The sequence below is a fragment of the Leptosomus discolor genome, chromosome 8 (genome assembly GCF_034619465.1).
Source record: "Leptosomus discolor isolate bLepDis1 chromosome 8, bLepDis1.hap2, whole genome shotgun sequence".
Lineage (NCBI taxonomy): Eukaryota > Metazoa > Chordata > Aves > Leptosomiformes > Leptosomidae > Leptosomus > Leptosomus discolor.
In genome coordinates, this window is record NC_141398.1 from 26146940 (window position 1) to 26169396 (window position 22457).

Genomic DNA, 22457 nt, shown 5'->3' on the forward strand with positions numbered 1-22457 from the left:
GCTTTATTGAACTAATTTCCATTAACAAATTCTTTACACTTGAAGGGTTTTCTCTTACCACAGGATATTCAGACAAGTTACTGCCTAAAAAGTGTGTTGTAAACATGGAGGTGTTTAGAGACCAGGAAATATTTAATTGCTGGGAGAAACACAGATAAAAAGATACAGTTTCAAGGAAAACGAAGGTGCTGTTTACTTTACAATTGTCTATTACTTAAGGTTTTTGCATTTATACACATCCGCTTGGTGGGGTAATTTTAAGTGCTTTTCTTTCCCACTGATGTTTTCACAAGTCACGGAGGCACGGCAACAACATGGCACATCGTCATCCCATTTAGGCTGCCTGTTTTCAGGCATCTGCACTTACACCAAAAGCAGCACCTCATTCCTTCTGCTGTCCCAGTGGTTCAGGATCTAAGCCTCCTATGGGACACACATGCGACCTTAGCAGCGGTTTCCCCCCCAGAAAAACACCCGCTGTGACCCCCAGGGCTCTCCTCCCAGTGAGGGACTGCAAGGGCTTCTCTAGGGGCTGAGACCCGGACCACAAAGTACTTCAGGTAATTGAAACAAATACAGTGACTTTGAAGTTACCTGCAATGTGTCCCACATTTCACATGAAGCTGGCATGGGCGAATTTCTAGCACAAAAAGGAGAAGAAGAGTGCTCTTAGGAGCGCTCAGTGGTGTTCCACAAATCAGTCAGTAATGCTGATGCCAGACAGCCACAATGTTTGTACTGATGACCCGGCTATTTATAGTCAGAGGAAAAGCAGCAGCACACTTCCTCTGCTTTCTGCTCCAACACTTACCCCCTTTAAGGCCTCCTTTAGGAACATATCCAGATTACAGCCATTGATCCCTCACCGTTGAATCACCCAGGGCAAAGTGCAAGTACAGAGCAGGAAGCAACTGCGAAGCTCAACTTTGCTTGAATCCGCATGGTGCCTTGTTGGCATTCAGAGTTCACATTGCTGCAGCCAAGATGGGCCACCAAGAATAAAAGCCACTAAGCAGCTGGTTGTCTAGCAAGCAAGATCAATATGACTTGTGGCTTGCTCCTTTGACATCCACCAAATCCTTTCTCTCTGTGCAGAATTAAGTTACCCCAAGAGGAAACCAAAGTCAATTCACGCTTGCCCCACACAGTCAACAGTCTGTGCAAAGTTTCATAGATATCACAATGTCTGACTATAGGTCCAAATAACAGGATCTAAAAAATTCTGGAAAGTATAAACAAAGAATATCTCTGCTGGACCTTAGGGAACCACACGTGTAAATATATGTTTATTATTATTTGTTTTACTTTTACAAAAGTCAAGAAAGGTGATATGGGTGAAAGGGAAATGCTAATTGCTGCACTCTCAAAAAGTCCGTCTCAAGGTTCCAAAAAAAGCAGCTAGATTCTCTTCTCAGGTTCAAAGCTCTCTCGCTGTGCTGGACCAACAGAGCGGCACAGTTTGAAGTTAAAAAGAGGGATAGCGTGGCTGCTGCTCTTTGAAGAGTGGAATAAGAAATAGTAGCATTTAAGAAGCTTGGAAAGGACTTTTAGAAATATATACTTTTTTTCTGGGGAAAAAAAAAATACATATTTTAAAATGGTAGAAGTTTAATGAAAAGTGGGAAAAAATGTTTTATGAAACTTCATTTCAGTGATCCATTTTCTATGTATAGAACCTTTTTCTCCCTCATTATTTCTCCTACCCAGGAAAGAGGTTCTGTGGCAGGGCTGATAAAAGAGTTGAATACCTGTATTGATGGATGTGTTTTTAAGCATTACATATACTTGGCAATGACAAAATATTGCTTTACACATACATGCATATATAGTGTGTCTATATGTGATTGTAGAAAAGTATGAACACACATATACACATTTATACAGTATAGATATACACACACTACATATCTATTTAAGAGATCATACTTGTATATATTTATGCATATTAAGTGATCAAATTTAGACCTTGTCAGTACTGCATATGTTTAGTGTTACACATGCAAATAATCCCGTCAGTTTAAACCTGGACAGCAGTAAGCATGCATAATTTCCTTCCATTGGTCAAAGCTTTACCTAAGATTTATGTGCAAAATTTTCCTTCTAGACCACATCAGCACAAGAGAAATCAAGCGCAGGCCCCATGTATTGCCCTCTGTCCCTGAAAAGGGGGATCATCTACAGCCACAAACACAGTGTGAAATTGCCACTGAGATTTTAGATATCTGTTAACAAAAAAAGAATTTTCTAGTGCTGATCACCTCAGCTAGGAAATGTTACTGCTGAACCAAACACTACTTTTCTTTGTATCTTAGTATTTTTGGAACATTAAGGACATTATTGAGCCCAGCACCTTGTTTCTCATGGTGGTAAAAAAACAAACAAACCAGAACAAAACAACAACAAAACCCCCAAAACACACATAAAGAACACAAAACACACAAACAACAAAGAACTAACAGTAGAGCAAGAACATATTTATATTTTTTTGTTATTCTTTGCCATGATACCATTTGTTTTAGGGTCCATTCCATGCATGACTCCCAAGGGTACAGCCTAGATTGTCCTGACCTGGTATCATTTGACATTGTTTTTTACAGATGCAAATCCACAGAGACAAGACCAGGCTGTACAGAGTTTAATAAGCAGTGCATAAAAGGGGAGGAGCTAAATTTATCTCTGGACAAGAGACTCTGCTTTAGAGCAGGATTGTGCCTTCTGCCAAGCAGAGACAAGCTGGGAGATAGGGATGGGGGCTGAGGACTTGAGATGCCTTCTCCATCACAGAGGCAACCCCCAAAACGGAGCAACTGTAAAGCATTGTAGGCCATGAGAAACAAAAGCACAGTGTAAGGGAGCACACGTGTGATCACGCCTCTTCGCCTGTTTGATGGTCAGCCACTAGAACTGAGCCAGCATGGAGGCAGAATACCCTGCTGATGATTTTGACCTAAAGCTGATTACTCTCCCCACAGGCTATGATGAGGTTGGGAAGCAGATACATGTTTCTCAATTTTGTTTCTTTTCTTCTCCCAGGAGCATGTGATTAGGCAAATACCACTTAATCAGGGTCAGTTTTACTGCTAGATCCCATACTAGTATGAGAACACACCATGTTAAAATTTCTGCTGACACTTTTAAAATTTGAGAAGCTGTAAATGAAAGCCAGTTCTGAATTTCTTCTATGTGCCAGATTTCACCTTCTGTTGCGCACTGGGCTGGATAAGAATCTGTATGCACAGAATCACAGAATGGTTGAAGCCAGAAGGGACCTCTAGAGGTCATCTTGTCCAACCCCCCTGCTCAAGCAGGGTCACCTAAAGCTTGGTGCCCAGGACCATGTCCAGATGACTTTTGAGTATCTTGATGGAGTGAGACTCCACCACCTCTCAAGCCAGCCTGTTCCAGTGATCACATTAGTAGGAGTTACATGCATGCATGACTAAGTGGGAGGAACACATGAGACAGAGGAGCTAAGAGTCCTGGATCTCCTCCTCCCCTACCATGAGTTTGTGGTTTATGCACTGTGACTCCATACCCTGAAACTGCTGCTTGTTAGGGCTGTTCCGAGCCCTAGCTATTTTTACACCCCTCAGTCCAGTCTTGTATGAATCATTCAAGGTACTGCTCAGCCTCCACAGTCAAAACAGGTATAAGCTGATGCTGTGAAAACACAGTGTCATTGTTTTAGCAGATGTGACTCCCACACAGAAGTTGCCAGAGAGGATGAGATCAATGGTCAGCACAGATTTCTATTCCAACTCAGGACTAAGTGCTTCCAAAAAAAGGAGGAAAGGCCTTCAGTGGACAATTAGGCAGAACTATCTCACTGTGGGCAACCTCTTGCCAATTTCAGGCAGCCAGTGACTGGCTTATGCCCTTGGAGCATACGGACTCATCTCCCTTACGAATTTTTACCCCAACTAGTAAAAATGCTGGTATTTTTATTTGTCATATACAAGGCTGAATCCTCATTTCTGTGGTAATTAAACTCACTGTCTTAGCTGCGAAGCCTTTCAGACTCTGTTTTTTTTTGGTGCAGAGACCATGCTTTCTTTTAGATACGAATGAGACAGTGCTGAGTGGAAGCACATGCTGCCTGGAAATACAATGTCAAATGTAGTAATACTGTGTTTTGTACTGACATTTAAAAACATTAAATTTGCTCAAGACAACTCCACTCTGTATTACATGTGCCGCTGTACAGCTTTCTGGTGAACTACCCTCTTGACTTGAAAAAAATGAGAAAAACAGAATTTGGGAAAATCCTATGTAGCTTCACATGGGATCCACTTTGGAAACAGAGGGAGTCACACAGATAATCTAAGAGTCTTGAGCAGCAATCTTCCACATTTAACAAGGTATGACCAGGACAATGTGCTAGAATAGGAGCATTGCATTTGGATAGCACTGAACTGGATAAGAGTACCACTAAGTTTATCTTGCCTTGTTCGAGTTATGTTATTTTCAGTATGTGTAGTTGTGATACTCTACTACTGAATTATTAACAGATAATATGCCTTTTAAACTCATTAGTGTCAGATGTTCAGAACTTCATAGAGTACTAGCAAAAAAAGACGAAGATTTGATCTCCAGTGAAAGTATTAGGTTTCCTCAACAAAAGTAACGTGATATGCACAGTCAAAAAGGGAAGTTTGCAGTTAAAGCACTTTTCTATCATTCCCCATAAAAAGCACTGAAAATAATGGAAATTCATAGACTTGCATAGAAATAGTTTGGACTTCAAAAAGTCATCTAGTTCATGTCTCCTCCCAAGGCAAGAGGAATTATACGTAATTTAGGTCACCTAATCTATTCCTCCATTTCTGCAGTGCTGTCCCTTATTATAGTTGCATTTTATGTGTGTGTCATGTCTTATGTAGCCTAAGTCACTAGGTATCTACAGTCTATCATACATCACTATTAAAATTAATCACCTTAATATTGAGAATATCTGTTCATCTAATTTTCCTTCTAGGAGAAACTCCTTTTTAACCCTAAAGTAATTGTTCACATTCCTGGTGTTTATCTCACCAACACAGAGTTTACAGAACTTATCTTAAATATTTCAGCATAGCTGATGCAAATTTGCACAGCAGATTTCTGTGCATTTCCCCAGCTCTATATGTTGCTTTTTACTTATACACTGGCATTTGGAAATGGTAGGTCAGTCTAGTAGCTCTCACCACTGGGGTGGTGGTAAATGGAAATAAATTGTTCAAGAATGAAGCTCAAAACAACCTGTATGTATAGATTTTATACATATAATTTAAAAAAAACCAACAAAAACTACACTTGCAAAGCCTATGTTTTGTATCCACTGCATTCCTTTCCAGTTCTGCAGTTCCAACCAAAGAGATCAGGTTAGGTCATTCCTTACAGGAGCATGATTCATTCCTCCTGGGAGCCATAAGGTCAAAAATCATAAAATGTAAAGCCTGTTTCAGGTTTCTGTTGAGATTTCTTTTGTCCCATTCAGGTATGGGTTCTGCCTCTTCACAAGTGAAATCAGTTGTATTAAATTAAAGACATTCCTGAGGAAGCCAAGTGAAGTGTGACTAAATTCTTGTCTCCAGTACTTCCAAGCACTGTTAAAAATTAGACTTCCTTTAGCTATTCTAGAGACAGAAAAATTTTGTCCCAACATGGGGGGTTAGGTCCCACATTGGTTTTAACCAATTCCTTAATAACACTTCTCTTTTGTACTTCCCAGCATGTAGGTTTTTTAAGTAGAATTCGTTCTGGGGGCTGTTTGCCCTAAGGACAAATGTCTATTTTCCTTTTTCAACTAAAAGCCCCATTGACACGACCAAAAGCCTATCTTGCTGAAATAATGGGCATGAATTGTGGGGCGTTTCAGTTGGTTGTAAAAAAAGAAAAGAAAAAAGAAAAAAGTAGCAACAGCTTTGAATCAAGAATTCAGGTGATCTACATCCAATGTTAGAATTACACCAATGCTCCTCAGGGCTTAACCCAAATAAATATCAGGTTCCTCAACACTGCTACTGACATTATATTACACTGAATAATAGTTCCCTTCCTCCTTAACCCGACAAAGACGCAGCACAATGTGTATGAAATATAACACTGATTAGGGACCAGGAACATCGCCACAAATTCCCGAGATTAGTGTCCACAGATCAGACACTCAGATGGTTGGCGGAAGACATTTTATCAGCCACAAGAAAACATATGCAACTTTGATCCTTCTGTTTCTTTTGGCATGTGTGTGCAGTATCAAGTGCCACAATACTGATGAATGCTCAAAGACCATATATCACATCACTAGCACAGCGCAAAGCAAACAAATCCCAAGATGTCTAGCAATGGAGTTCAGATTCAATGCCCTTGTAAACCCACATCCCCTGGTTTCTTGGTTCAATCAAATGTTGATTGAGAAAAATACATGTTACTGCACTTTGAAAGCCTGCCCTGGAGTTCCTCCCATCCCTCCGTCACTTTATAAAGGTTAGTGCTGAAATGTAGTAAACAGGCATTAACAGAGATCATATTCATCTTTAGAAACGAGCAACTGCTGGCTTTACAAAGCCGTGTTGACATTTTGCCACCCTGCTTTGCTGCCAGAAAAATTTGGTAATTTAATGAAGCAGAGATCTAACAAATACACAAACCTCGGTGGATTATTCAGCATCAAGGTTTGCATTACAGTGTGTGAAAAAAGGATTAAAGAAGTACTTTTTAGTTATAGAAAACCCTGAGCACTGGATTAAAGTGCAATGGAGCTGGCAAGAAGGATACAGTATCTACAGAATTTAATGGTACCCTGGCTCTATCAGGCCCTACGGCTTTTATTGCAATGCAGTATTTTCTTCTTAATCCCTTGTTTGCCAGTGGTAACACTGTTGGATTAGAGTGGCCACCAGCCTGTGGCTATTTACATAAAAAATAGGCCAATGTCTTTAACAAGGAAAAAATTACATGGCTGCTGGATATTAGAAAGGTTTCATAACTTTGAACCTGATGCTTCTGTGAATCTCCGCTAAGTTTAAAAGATCAGGAGAACTCCCTTTCACTTACAAGAGCCAGCAAAAACTTCCTGCCATTATCTGCCACAGCAAGAACTTCAGCTTGAAAGCTGAAGGGCTTAGCAAGTGTGTCTGCACCAAATACATAATAAAACAGAGAACAGATCCTCAACATGTTTAAATTGCCAGCCCTACCCTAACTTCAAAATACCAATTGTGGTTTATATTCACTGTGCAACAGAAATATCTGCTGGACAGGAACAGGCTCATACATCAAAAAGATGATCTATATCCACTAAATATTTTTCTCTGCTTCATTTTAGTATTCCTGCCCTGATAATCTGTCCACTCTCAATGTAATTTCTCCTGCTCCTTTACAATTTTCTGGAGTGAGAGATCAAAAAATCATCACCTGGCATCATGGGGCTAAGAGATGAAACACAGTCATCAGGAGCAGCAGCCCAGATTTGGGAAATGAAGAGCTAGTACTAGAGCTTTAAGTGAAGGTGGCCCCACGTTATAGATGGGCTGTCCTAGCATATCTGCTCTTTGCCAGAAGATGGAAGGCAGGGAAGCACATAACAGACTGGCAAGTGTGGAGAAAGAAAACTAGGAAAAATAGAGGGGCAGCTGCAGCCAGTTATGAAATCAGAAGGCATACAGAGGAAGAAGGATCAATTAAAGATCACTAAGAGATGATAACATCTCCCTTTTAAGGTTGTGGTTTGTACCACCTGGGCAACAAAAAAGAAAGGGTACTCAGTTTGGCCAGCCTGACCTCACCCACAGCATGAGCTTGTCAGGGCACTGCAGTAGCAAGTGTCACAGACAAAGAGCTCAGGCCAACAGGATGCAGATCACCACTGCCAACCAAGAAAAGCAGAGAAAGGCGTCAAGGTATAGTATCCTCTCCTGCTCCTCTGCAGCTTTCTTTAACCTCTGCTTTTGGGAGGCAGGTGGTGACCCAGCCTGAGGTGTTCAGCCTTGGAAGGAAGGAGTGGATGTACTTGTTTCTTATTTTTCTATAATTCACCTCAGTCCTCCAACACCTCTACTCTGGACTAGTGCAGAAGTCAGAAAAGAGAGCAAAGTGTTTTTCATGAAAAAAGATATCTGTAGACTACACAGCACAATCTATAATATCCTGTTACATATCCTCAACATATCCTGTTATAAATACCTTCACATATCCTGTTAAGCAGACAAAACATTCCTAGCTCTCAAAGGGTGATCTAGAAAATGGAGTGGGTAAAGAAGAAATAGCATGTGAAAAAAAATTATTTGGATATATTGAAAAGGAATTCAATTTTATAGTCTTTTTTCCATTTCTGTATATAGCCTTATCCTGCTCCTTACTGCACCAATTATGCTGTAGCTTAAGAAAGTACCTGCTTGATACTTTATGCTAATTTCATACTGACTTTAACTCCATCAGCCTTTAACCTATGTAGACCTAACCGGGACATATTTTAACTACAGTCTCACTGAGGAAATCACAGTTATTTTTCAGTTGTATAGAAAGAGATTTCCATAATCAGAAGAAATTCCTTGGGCATATTTCCTCAAAATTAGCCTTTACTAACTTCAGAAAAAACCCCACCAATGTTCTGTGCTTCTTCCTTGAGCACTCCTCATTCTTCCCAGCCCCAACACCAGGGTGCTCCATAGAGCCTTACCACCTTATTTGTCATAGTTGGCTCAGTTCCCCATGGCTGCATCCAAGAGAGCTTGTGACCGTGCAAGCTCACAAACAGCTTAAGGAAGCAATTCTGCACTATATACCGTTTCTTAATTTGTGCATAGTTATTATCTTAATCAATACCTTGGTAATTAAAATCCTGAATGATCTATTTGCTGGCCTTCCTACAGGCCTTTCTAATTTAAAAAATCATTTCCCAGTCCCCTAATTCTACATTGATGTTCGCTGTTCCAAGAATCACCAAGCTCCCTCCTCTCCTTTCAAGTTCTACAGAGACTGTCCTTGGCCATGTCAGCTAATATATTTTCTAAGACCTCTCGTTACAAATTTAATAATATCATCCACCAATATTGTCAAGTCCCTGCTTGATTCTGCTTACTCATCACTAAATACAGTATTAAGTCCCCACTTATTTTCTTTGCTCAGTTTTGCCTCAGTAATAATACAGCCATTGTCTTTGAAATTATTCTACAGTCAATCTTATCTCGAGCTGTTCTTCCCCCAGTCTATGGTGAAACACCCATTTTAAGAATGCAAGATAGATAGGTGAATAGTGCTTACTCTTGAGGACATACTCACACCCTGATATAGTGCTGCAACCACACTAATGAACACAGAGTCATTCATATAATATTTGAATTCCACCAAAGTCTGCATCTAGTTGTCAGAAACTATGTAATGTCTCTAAAAAGTAATGCAGAGGGCAACATAAGAAATGACTTCAAGCTTTCCAGCTGGAGAACATGGGCAGCCCAAACAGAACAAGCAGTGTTCATGGACAGAACACATATGTTTTGTTTTTATTTAAATAAATAAACATTTCTGTCTTTTGAAGCTAACAGGGACTTTGTCCCTTCTCTCCCCTATTCCTCCATTCCTTCATCCCTAAAGAGGGTAGGATAAGGTCAGATGTACTGGGCAGTCCTCACCACACCACACAGCTCTTTCAAAAAGGACCACAGATCTTTAATAATCCAAGAATTTGAACCAAGTGTTGCTGTAAATATCATAAATTCACTTTATCCTGTTACAGCAATTGTAAAAGCACAAAGCCTCTGAGTATATTTAGATTTCTATTTTCCTAACCCAATTGGGATTTTTTTTCAGCTAAGAACTGTACAGGATAAAGGAATATTCCATGATATGTGTTTGTGGGTGCTGAAGAAATAAAGTATTAATAAGCAAACCATTAATCCAGGCTTCTGCTTCCGAATTCATCATGACCACCAGCAACTGATCCCATTCAATGCTAGCAAACAAAAACATGTATTTCCCTTTTTCTCATTTTCTAAGCAAAGGGTCTGAACTTCCTTCCAAATATCTCTGATCTTTCTTTTACTAAATTATTGATATCGATATGTAATGCTGCAGAAGATCTTTTCCTACTTCTCCCAAGCGTCATGCCAATGGCCTCAGTCACAGAGCGAAAGTTACATTTTCAGGACACCCTTTTTCAGAGCCTCACATTCTGTTGAAGGGCTTCTGATCCTGATCTGATTGAAGTCAAATGGCAAAACTCTCTCTGAATTCAGTGATCCAGGACCAAGTCTTAATCATTCTCCCAGAATACCAGGCAGTATTTCCCCCCTTCCCCTCAGTGCTCTTGTGCTTGGGAGGTTAGAGTCTCAGCTGGTGAAAATTAACCAGCACAGCTGTATGGACTGTTATCAACCAATTCTCATTACCTGAAGACTGGGCCTGAAGGCAGTGCCATACCTCTTGGGGGGGGGGGGGGGGGCGAAGGTCAGCAACAAAAAGAATAGATCATTCACTTTCTAATTAAGTGACCACATTTCTAATCAGATTTTCCCATGAAGCTGCTTCAATGCACCCCTGCACACTACAGGGGAAATCTAGCAGCTGGAGTACCTGCTGTTGAGATTTTTCAAAGGTCCCTCAGAGAATTAGGTGCTGAGATGGACCTGCAAGAGGATTTCTGCCAATTAATTCAGTAGACCAACAATTTTCAGCACTATTTCTGTGTTAACTAAGTATGCGTGAAGAAATATAAAATCACCACAGAGTCTATATCTGTTTCCCTGAAGAACCAGCAAAGCATAATTATCATAAATTTGTGATTAAAACTGTAGACAATAGTATTCTTCACACCACTGGATGTTAATGGTTCCTTGTGAAATGGCACAGTTGAGAAGTCTTTCCCCAACAACACATAGCTGTAAGACACCTGTGCTGAGCACTACACAAGCAGACCAATACACAGAACATCACATTTCCCACCCAGTACAATCTATGCAGGGCTTTCACTCATTAATCTGCACCTTCCTCTGCTTTCCGTTTCCGCTCCTTATACTCAAGAACAAGATCATACAGCAGAGCTTCTCACCCATATGAAATTTTCCCACTGGCACATGTATCCCCTCCTGTCCCCTACTCATACCAGCTTTTCTGGCACTCTTCAACCACTCAGCTCCAACAGCAGCTCAGGCACTTCTCACTTGAGCCTGAACACATCCCACCAATGAAACTCACAGCTGATCTTCCTGTCCCAGCACACCTACTCAGCTTCCAGATCACACTGCAGCCATACAAATAAGGCATAAGCCTTACTGAGCTACCCTGAAGAAGTCTTCTCTTGCTTCTTCAGCCTCCAAAAGCAGCTGTTATACTGATAAGCAATGCTATTTAGAAACACCTGGAAAAAAATATACACCTTCATGTAATGAACCTGTTGGGCCGTCCATTACTAGTTCTGTCGGGTGGTGAAGTGTCCAGTTAATGGAGCACCAACAGGCTAGTTCAGCATTTGCTTGTGAAAGTTATTCCATAACAGCTAGGAAATCATGTATGCAGATGAGAGCAAAAATAGCCAGTTTCAAGCTTCAGAAATGGGGTTAGATAGCCAGTGTCCTAGGGATCATTAAGTTTAAGTGAGGCCTTTGCTTTAAAAAGACCTAGTAAAATTCCTTGTGTGTCTGTGGTGTCCACCCCCTATCCACCTCTCCTCAATTCCCAGAACAAGAACCTATTTGTCATGGTTTAATCTCAGCCAGCAACTGAGCACTGTGCAGCCGCTCACTCACTTCTGCCCCTGATGGGATGGGGAGGAGAACTGAAAACAAGTAAACTCACAGCTTGAGAAAAGAATAGTTTAATAATTGAAATAAGAATAAATTATTAATAATAATAATAGTAACGAAAAGGAAGATAAAAAGAGAGAGAAATAAAACCCAAGATAGATAAGTGATGCACAATGCAATTGCTTACCACCTACTGACAGATGCCCAGCCAGTCCCTGAGCAGCGATCCACCCCTCCTGGCCAACTACCCCCAGCCCACAAACAGGCATGACATCATGGTATGGAATATTCCTTTGGCCAGTTTAGGTCAGCTGTCCTGGCTGTGTCCCCTCCCGACTTCTTGTGGCCCTCCAGCCTTCTCACTAGCAGGGCATGAGAAGCTGAAAAGTCCTTGACTTCGTATAAACACTACTTAGCAACAACTAAAAACATCAGTGTGTTATCAACATTATTCTCACACTAAATCAAAAACACAGCACTGTACCAGCTACTGGGAAGAAAATGAACTCTATCCCAGTCGAAACCAGGGCACTATGTAACTGGCTACAGAACTGGCCTCCATTCTTGTTGCACAGGGACCCTGTTCCCACACACCTAGTAGGACACATGGTGGCACTGAGCGCTGAGGTCAGCTAATGGAGCAAAAATTTGGCCCAGCAACTCTGTGCAACCACAGAAGGGCTCTTTCATCTGTTTATCCTCTATTGGCATTTTGTGAAGTGCAAATGCTACGCAGCACCCTCATTCCTGACCTCAGCTGTAAGGTTAAAAGTAGACTGTCTAAGAAGTAACTGATCATTTGCAGTCCCCTTCCTTTCCAATTCAGCACTGCTACCTCAACTCTGTAGTTTGCTGTGGGGTTAAGCTAGCCCTTAAAAGTAAGGTACACATTTTCAATGTGAAGTGTAAAAGAGCAACAGCTACTTTTGACATGATGAAATGTGGCCTGGAACACTCACACTAATACAAGTGGATGGAAATGAAAGGTGGAAAGGCATCTCACAACATCCTCCCATCCAGACCCACACACAGGGATGAGAAGACAGTGTGTTTCTTTAATGTATCAAAATTCCCAATGAAGACGACTATCACATATTTAATGCTGCACATACTTCTTCTCTTTTAGGAGATAGTAGTGTCAAAATCCCTTTCAATAAATAGCTCACTTCTGTCAAGTTAGCCTTTCCTATATCTACATAGCACTATACAATGTGTGCTATCGTAATTTACAAATTAAATTCCCTTACTTCACCCATAGAAGAAAAAAAACATGTAGCAGCTGTGCATCATGTTAAGGTATCATCACGTTTCTTATCTTCAGCAACTTTGTGTGTAGGCGTGAGGGACACATTTACTTGAACAAATCCCTCAAGCAGAATATTGCTTGGGCCAGCTCATTTCTCTCATGATTAGAGGTGGCTGGTGCCATCAGTGTTACATTATTAACAAGAATGTTGCTTTGGCATTAAAGGGAAAAGAAGTTTTATGAGAATGTCATATTTCAGAAGAGAAAGAACAATCAAGTTTTTACTGCCCATCAAAAACCACTTGTTTGTCTGATCTCTTCCTTTTTCAGCTGGCAATAAGTCTTTGCAGTCAAGTTCAGACAGATTATATTTATATCTTGGTTTAAAAATATATTAAAAACCAGCCAAAATATCAGAGGCATTCAAGGCAGAGAAACACCTTGCAATTATTTTGTTTGGAGGCATTAGATGTGCTGACACGGTGTTTCCCAACACTTTAGTCTTTTGCTTCTGAAAGTCATTCTGGATTTCAAACGTTTCCATTTAAAGGCAAAAGCTACTTCTACGGGAAAACAAATAGGCGCTTACCAGTAGAAGACAAGCCCCTCCCCACAAGGTTGTGATTTCCATTCCAGTGTTGTATTAGGAGACTTGCTGCCAAAGTGATCATTACGGACTTAAAATCCCTCATATCAGTTTGCAAATTGTGTCTAAAGATAAAGTAGACCATATATGTAATTTACATATCCTCAGTAAAGAAAGATTTTCGTTTTACTAAACTAGAAATAGGATTTGACTACAGTGGAAATTCAGACTTTTACCACATCAATCACAGACTTCATTTAAGGACTTTCTGAAAGGTGCCAAGTACCCATGTTCTCACTTGCATGGTGAAATGCTTGGAAGCTGAGGTGCACTCAGTACCACACAAAAAGTGAATCATGTCTTTAGGTCTGTGAAAGGACCAGCTTCTTCCATCTCCACAAGCATATTCAGCGTCAAGACATCTCTTGACCACTGAGTGAAGCAAAGTTCTCCATCCCTGCTCCAGCACACATCCAGAGAACAAAATCCTGCTCTCCATAGTTAAATCTGCCCTATTTTTGGAGGAATGCCTATTAGCGGCAGTTCAGCTCATGAGATGATGAAATTGCTGCCTATCACATTGGTGTTGTCTCACTGTTTTCTTGGATTCAGACAGATAGCTTTGTCATCAACTTTCATATGGAAGTAGTGACTCCTCTCATGGCAGAAGCCATGTTTTGATCTGATATTTGTACAGCACCTCACACAATAGTCATGGTCTACAGCTGGAGCCTCTAACTGCATGTCGTACATAAATGCGTAGGTTTGATCTAAATTTCTTCCACATGTATCACACAGATCTGGTGTCTCTTGCAAAACGGAAAAAGGTCATCTCTACAGGAGTTTAGTTTTACAATAAACTTTTCCACAGTTTGAAAAAATAAAAGACAGGTGGTCAGAAAACGTGGTGGTATTTTGAGAAGGTGTGTGAACAAATGTCTGGAATAAAGAGCAGTTATTCTACAAGACATTACTAGACCTACATGAGCTCTTTCTTGGATGGACTTAACCTTCCTTATAGTAGCCTTTGTGGTGCTGTGTTCTAGATTTGTGAACAAACCGGTGTTGATAGTGTTGATAACTAGTGCTTTAGCTATTGCTCAAAAGTGTTTGTACAGCATCAAGACCATCTCTGTTTCCCACTCTGCCCTCCCAGCAGGCAGGTTAGTGGTGGGCAAAAGGTTTGGAGGGGATGCAGCCAGGGCAGCTGACCCAGATTGTCCAATGGGATATTCCATACCATACAACATCATTCTCAGCTGTGTTCACAACTTGCCGTTGCGTGGATGCCAGTTAGATATTATCTGCTGGTAGTGAGTGACTGCTTTACATCACTTCTTTGTTTCACACACACGCACCCCCTTATTAAACTGTTTTTATCTTGTCCCATGAGGATTTTTTCACCCCTCGCTTTTGCCTTTCCAATTCTCTCCTCCATCCGGCTGCAGCTGGAGGAGACAAGACATTGGTTGGGGACTTAACCGGACAACTGGTGTCACCCACAACATTCCTTTTTGGCACCCAACATGGGGCTCAAGATAACTATAGCTTTGATAAGAATGTGCAAGACTGAATTTACAGTTGTTATACCTGTTCAGCTGTTGCTTGGCAAGTTGCTACTTGCTGTTGCTGGTTGCAGTGTTGACATTCTTGTTCTTGACACTGGTTTGTTTGTTCCCTTACCTGCTCCCTTTCTTGCTGTACACTAAATTTCAGGACTCATTGATGGCTGCTTTTGGCTTTTGCAGTATGATCAATGCAACATGAGGTAAGTGGGTAGCACTGATCATGTAATGGGTTTGAGTGGGGAACCCCAACCTCCCAGAAATCCCAGAAGAGATCATCGACTGATCAGAAGTCAGATGTTTTGGAACACCACCCAAGGAGATGACTCATGCCAAAAAGACCTCACTGTATAATAAATTGCCAGAAAATGAGGATCAATACGCTCTCTTTACTGATTTGTCCCATCATGTTTTGGAAAAACACCAGAAGTAGAAAATTGGTTTGTAGAGTCTCACATGACACGTCTCAAAAACTGTTGAAAGAAAAGGCAGATCAAGTTAGTTTGCAGACATGAAAGCCATCCAGTTGGCTCCAGATATTGCTGAATGAGAAAAGTGGCCAGTTCTCTATACTGACTCTGGGATGGTGGCAAATGTTTGTGGGGGTGGCTACAGCAGTAGAAACAGATCAGCAGGCAGTGTAGAGGTAAACTCATCTGGGCTGCTGCATGCACTGTGGCAAGACATTGCTGCCAAGGTAGAGGACTTTATTGTAAAGGCACATAATGGAGATTCTCACATACCCAAGAGCCATGCCAATGAACAATGTCAAAACTATGAGAAAGTAGATCAAGTTGCTATAAATGAAGATGACATTTCCAATATTTGAAAAATAAAAGACAAGCAGTCAACAAAGATGGTGTTGTTTTGAGAAGGGACTCGAACAAGTATTTAGGATAAAGAACAACTATTCTACAAGATATCTCTAGTCACATGCCAGTTGTCTAGAGAAAGCATAAAAAAGGAGCATCAATAATTTTGCAGTATGGAAGCAAAGAGTTAGAAAAACACTGTTTACAGAGACTACCTGAACTGTTCCCCTCAAACAGAATGAAAAAAAAAGAAAAATTGCACCTCAGCCTCACAGAGGAATGCACTGAGGATTGGAGTCTTCTGGGAGTCGGGGACTATATCTACCCTGAAATATTAAGAGTGACTGAGGCATTGGAAGAGCCAGCCTGGTTACAATTGCTGCCCAGGACCGGAGTGTTTTGCTCTCAGCCTCGTCTCTGACAAACCATCCCAGTTTACCTAGAGGAGACCTTGAGGTAAGCACACTTCAGCTCTCCTCCTCAAGAACACTTCAGAAATCCCTACGCTGAGCAAATACTTGCACGTGATCAATATGAATGTTAGATGAATTGGGACTTGAGAATTCAGAGTCTCCCAGCATGGTCAATGTCAGCAGCACACAACTGACAGGCTGAGTTCTGTGTTTAATACTGAAGCTCCCACTTTAATGCCAAGCCTGAAAACTCAAGAAAATAACTTTGTCCAATTAGATAGTGCTGTTCAAATCAGATATCATTTAATATTAATGTTTTATATTCCTACATACCCAGTGTTAATTTGTTAGCTATTTATCACACTACTCACACAATGAGTTTTTCGCTGATTTTTTTTGTTTTCCTATTTCTGTATGTAGCCTATTAACTAAAAATACCATTTGTGGTTCTCCTCTGATTAGGTGAGGCTGTTTTGTTTTTTTTTTAACCAAAGTATGATTAACAGAAGGAAAAGAAAAAAGTGTGCACATTCTCTTGTGTTTCTTCATGTGTCACAACAGAGGCCTTGTCTCCCCATAGACAATTTTATTTTCAGGCGAGCATAATCCCTTAAAGCAAAAGCTAATGTATAACAGAATGCTCTAGCAATTGTTGCTTGAAATGAAATGATGGTGAACAAAATTTTAGAGATCACCATACCTCAAACTAAAAACACACTAAGTATTTAGAAAGAATTCCCAACAGTACTGAAGAGATGCTGCTGTAGACAAGATGCAGTTTCCTTCAGAAACACAGGAACTGGATGGAGGAAATAGTCTGAATTCCTGAATTGGAAGGCACATATTGGCAGCTGGCCTTCAGGTGCCTGAACTTCATATGTAAATTAATCTGAAAATAGTCTAGCAGCAAATGGCTTCAAAAGAAAAAAATGAAGTGACTCACAACACTCTACAATTTCTTTTGCAAAATTATTTAAGCATTTAGCTGCTAACTGCCTTTCAGTGAGGGCATTTCTATCTTCTGGTTTATGTGTTGTAATGCTCTGCTATTTAATTTTTTAAAAAATATCCATTAGTGCTGCAGAGACAATCAAGATAAGACAGTGTAAATAGTCATGCATATTACAGAGTTCAATTTCAGTTAGTCACTTACAGCTGTAGATAATTCTGGATTTGGTATATTTGAATCAAGTACTAATTTACAGAACCATTACTGCTGGTTGTAATAGAGAAAAAACTATCCACCAGTCTGAACCTCAGATGCCAGGATATAGTTACAAGGTTAATCAATATTTTAAATTGTATGTATACATCGATTTTGCTTGAGTAGTGCATAAGCTCAATATAGAAATTATTGTGATAATGCACAAACCCTCAAAATGAGGCTTTTTGCAGCTACTTCTCATACTGAAACTGTGTTTTAAAATTCTTCAGTGTATCACCAGAAGTTTAAACACAAATTAAACAAAACAACTCTTTCCTTTTTTTCTTCCCCCTACCTTTTCCTTGCTCAGTTCTCAAAATATAACAGTTTCTGCCAGATCTGCAAATTCAGGTAGGTAGCACCAACATACCAGGAAAAAGGCAAAGCACGCTGCATACACAGCTATTGTTAAAAAAATAACAAACAGCAAACATTGTTTGTTTCAGCTTCATTCAAAACACAGAACATCTCACTGTCCCTTGCAAATGGAAATTAATTTTTTTTTCCTTTATAATAGTTTTTGGGTTTCTGCCAGCATGCAGATTCTAGAAGTAAATGTGTGTCATAAAAATGTTACTTCACCTTTTTTTTCACCTCAGATTATCTACAACTATTCTTTATATAGAAATGTGACTCTTGTCTTTCATGCTCTGTAACTTCTGAGATAGGATGATTATTGTTAATGATACATACAAAAAGATGCTACCTCTTCTTGAAGCTCTGCAAGGCAATTTGCCCTCTTGTAAGAGGTATCTATGTGGAAACTGGTGTTGAAGTACACACCCTATGTCCTCTCCTCTTGCTGTGATTGGTCTTTAGCAAAGATATCTGATTGTAAATATATCCCAAGCTGATCACATTTAGTTCAGTCATCCCACAAGTTTGATAGGGTCTCATTTTGGTATTATCAGTCTGATTCAGTTTGCAAAAAAATAAATCAGTTATTCTTTGTCTGAGAAGATTTTATTACTGTAAAGAAACATACTGCATTAGAAAGCTGTAACACACATGCAGCCTATTTGCTGTTTAAAGAAACCCTATCATTGTAAATTAGGCCAACAACCAACAAAAGGAGGAGTGGGTACACTCAAATAGGGAGCCCAGGACAAGCCGTTAAACTGTCAGCCTAGACCTTGGAAAACTAGCTTCAAGCCTCTGCTCCACCACAAGATTCTGTACAGTAGGCAAACCACTTAACCTTATGAAAGAGAGACTTAAGTGAAGAGAAACATTCGAAAACTTCAGCTGGCATCTGGAACAGTCCTCTGCTCCCCTTCCTAGTCCCCTACCACAGCCACATAATCCAGTGGCTAAGAATGCTCAGCCAGGAGCAGGGAGATGTGGAGTCCAGTTCTTACTCATAAAAATGTTTCTGTATGCTCTACTAGCCATAACAGAGAGAAATTGCAACCCACACATAATCAGTTAGCTAGTGTCATAGTCCTTTTTTCCCCCTCTCCCCAGCAATGAAATATTTTCAACAGAAGGAACGGATAGCTCCCCAAAGTTAAACAATTTGGATTTTTGTAGCTCGGTCTCCTTGGAGATGAGGTTTTGAATCCTTTCCAGCAAAGAAGTTAATTCTCTCTCTCTTGCTACCTACAAACACTGAACTGTAAGAGCTGGGAAGAGGATTCTTTCACCACCACCACCACTTCCTCTCTCATTTTTTGTCCTCTCCCAGCAGCAATGTAAGTGAGACGCAGAAACCATACTCCTTCAAGCTGAGGAAGGACAGAGGACAAGCAGAAGAAGAGGAGAAGATCCAGACAGCAAGCATCCCAACTCTAATAGTTTGTCCAAAATTTCAGGCACCATACTTGCCCATGTATTTCTTGTTGCTACCAGTGGGCAGCTCGCTTCTGCATATACACACAGGTTTTCTGATCCCATTAGAAGGGCCTAAGTTACCATGTGCCTTGTACAGGTTATATAAGCCTGACAGGTTTCTGGTGTCTATTTTAGGCACTCAACATCTAAAAGCAAGGCAATGCATCATCTTACTTCAAAGCACCTACGTATCCTGCTGGTTCTAATGCTTCTGATTAGAGTTCTAGTCTCTACTGACCTTCTCCTACATTCACAGACAGTGCCATAACTTGTTATGTGTTACTGTATTAGTGTCATACTAATGCCACGCACAGAAAAATATTAAAGACTACAAAGTATTTGGACACTGTGGTAACACCGGGCATACACAAATTCTTCATGGAGAGAGTGGAAAACAGGACAAACTCTACGCCTTCATGATTTTATCTAGCACAAAGTTCACTTGTACAGACAGTCTGACTCATGTGTACTTTGAGCAACACTTTAGAGACACTTATTCAGGAAAAGCCACTTAGTCAAAACAAAATCAGTACCAGAAACCAACTTGGTTTGTAGCATGACCTGTTTTTATGCATGGCTAGATTATTTGGAATTTCTCTCTTCTCCTTTCTCTCATCAAGAAAATAGTGACGATAACAAATTTTGGCCTGTACTCCTGGGCCACATCTGAACTGTGCTTGCAGTAACCCAAGGGGAGGCTTCAAAACCATCTGCATGGATCACGAGGGAACAGGTCACCTGGGCCACAGCTCTTCCCTTGTCTTGTACCTTACGAAGCCGGAGTCAGTTACACAAAAGCATACTGCACTGGAGATTTAAGCTGGATTTAAGTTGCTCTGCACTGCTGAAGCAGTACAAAGCTGCCTTTAGAGATTTGTGAATGTAGCTTCTTATTGTTACACCTCGGCTTTCAATAAATTCTCCTCTAAGGAACATGTACTTTCCTTCTACAGTTTCTATTGTTTGGATTATCTTTTGCTATCTATTCCACATTATTTATTAACATTCTTGCACTCCCTTTCTCTTATTAAATTAACAAATGCATCTCACAGAATAAGGTGAAGAGAAAAATTTACTCACCATGAGTAGCAAACTCCACTCCAAAAAAAAAAACACCTCATAATCATTCATCTGCAGTATCACAGCATTAATGATTAATTGGAAGTGATTGCTTCTTCATGTGAACCTGGCATTGGTCTGTTTGTTTTTAAACCAGTAACTCTGTTAAGATGGCAAAGTAGTTCTTACAGGAGCTCTTTAATGTTGATACAATTTTTATTCTTCCTTTTTTTTGACTCCTACAGCTGTTTTTCTTTTTGCCTTGTTAGAGTTTTCCTCACTTTTATTTTAAACCAAATGCTAGCTTTATCATTATGAAATTGAGCTGTTTTTATTAGATCCTCAACTGGTACAAACTGACCTAATTTGTAACTCTGTGGGCTCCTCTAGGTTTAACTCCACTGTCTGTGCCTTTGTCTGTTATAGTCCGGACAAAAATAAACTAGTACACTAGGTTCACCTTATCAGGCAAATAGTCAATGTCATGATTTATCCTGAATAGCAGATGTTTTCTAGAAGTTTTCTTTAAAATGAGGGGGTTAAAAATGACCTAATATACTGCAGCAAAATACTGAAGGCAATCAGTAAGACTGTTATTATTTCTTGAGATGGATGGAAATCTGCTATTTTCTACCTTCCCTTCCAATATCCTGAAAAATAATGATGTGATTTAAGAACATAAAGCTTGCAGCTCAATTGTGGCAATTTATGTTCCTGTAAACTTAATGTAAGCCTGAGCAGCCCATTTTTTTTTTACTGCATATTGTAAAGGATGGTGTCTCAAAGGTCATAGCAATTTCCACAATTTTACTTCAAATTTTTTTTTAAGTTTTTCACACGAAAGTGTTGAGATTTACCTCTGACACAACCTACTTCTCTCAAAACTTGACCTGTATATAGAGAATGGAAGGATTGCTCAATAAATGGGTTCTTTTCTGGGTAGTACAATTGAAAGACAAACCTCACATCATAAGGAGGTATAATGTACCCATAAACGCATTTCAGTTCCAAAGTGGGAATGGTAAGCAACCTCTTGCTCCAACATTTTCCCTCTTCACTGAATGTGATGTTTTCAGATTCTGTTGAGGAGTGTGTCTAATTCATTTCTCCATCTTAGCGAGACTCACCCCAAGTCATTTCCTATTTGCTGTCTTGCTGTGAGTGGAGTCACATTCCCAGTGAGAAGTCAGCTCAGTTCCAGTGATTATCTCTGCTGCATGAGCATGCCTGGACCCAGGCGATGGCCTGAGAGGATGCCTGCTCATGCTGAGAACATAGTTTAACAGTATGTTAATAAATACACAGGGAATGTGTTATGCAAACAAATGCGTATGGCCCCAAGGCAAATCCCTTTGCCCCCAGAGAGGCAAAAAGAGTAAAACGTTTGGGGGAAACAAGGGAACAGTACTACATTATAGAAGAAGCCTCATTGTAAATGCATCTAGTTTTGCAGTGGGGAAAGTTAACATGAGGACAGACTGTCTATCATTTTCTTTTGCCCTTCCTTTGAAGATCATTAGAGCTAGCATTAAGAGGAGTTATTCAGATTAAAGGAAGCTAGGTCTGTTCTCACTTCTTGATGAAACAGTTATCATCACAAAGCAGCATACCTTCAACTGGCTATTAGTTAAATTTCACTAAAGTCCTTAAAAGATAGTTGATTTTAACCTTAAAACTTCACTGTTTGCCTGTAAGACACCTTCCACTTACAGGGTAATATTAAAAGGATCCTTCCAGTCCCTGGGCTTAAAAATTTTTTGTACAATTGCATTTTTTTTTCTAATCTGAGCTATAACAAAGGATCAGTGCTGCCTTAAACTCTCTACATCCCGACCCCAGAACCCAACACTAAACTTAGAAACTGTCTCTGATTCTTCAAACAAGCTAAAATGTCACCACTCTCCCCTTCATCTCTCCTCATCCCCATGTAAATTTTACACTCCAGCCATACAGAGATATATATTAGAAAGTCTCACATTTTAATATGTCACTACAATATAGAAAAATGTTTTACTTAAAGGC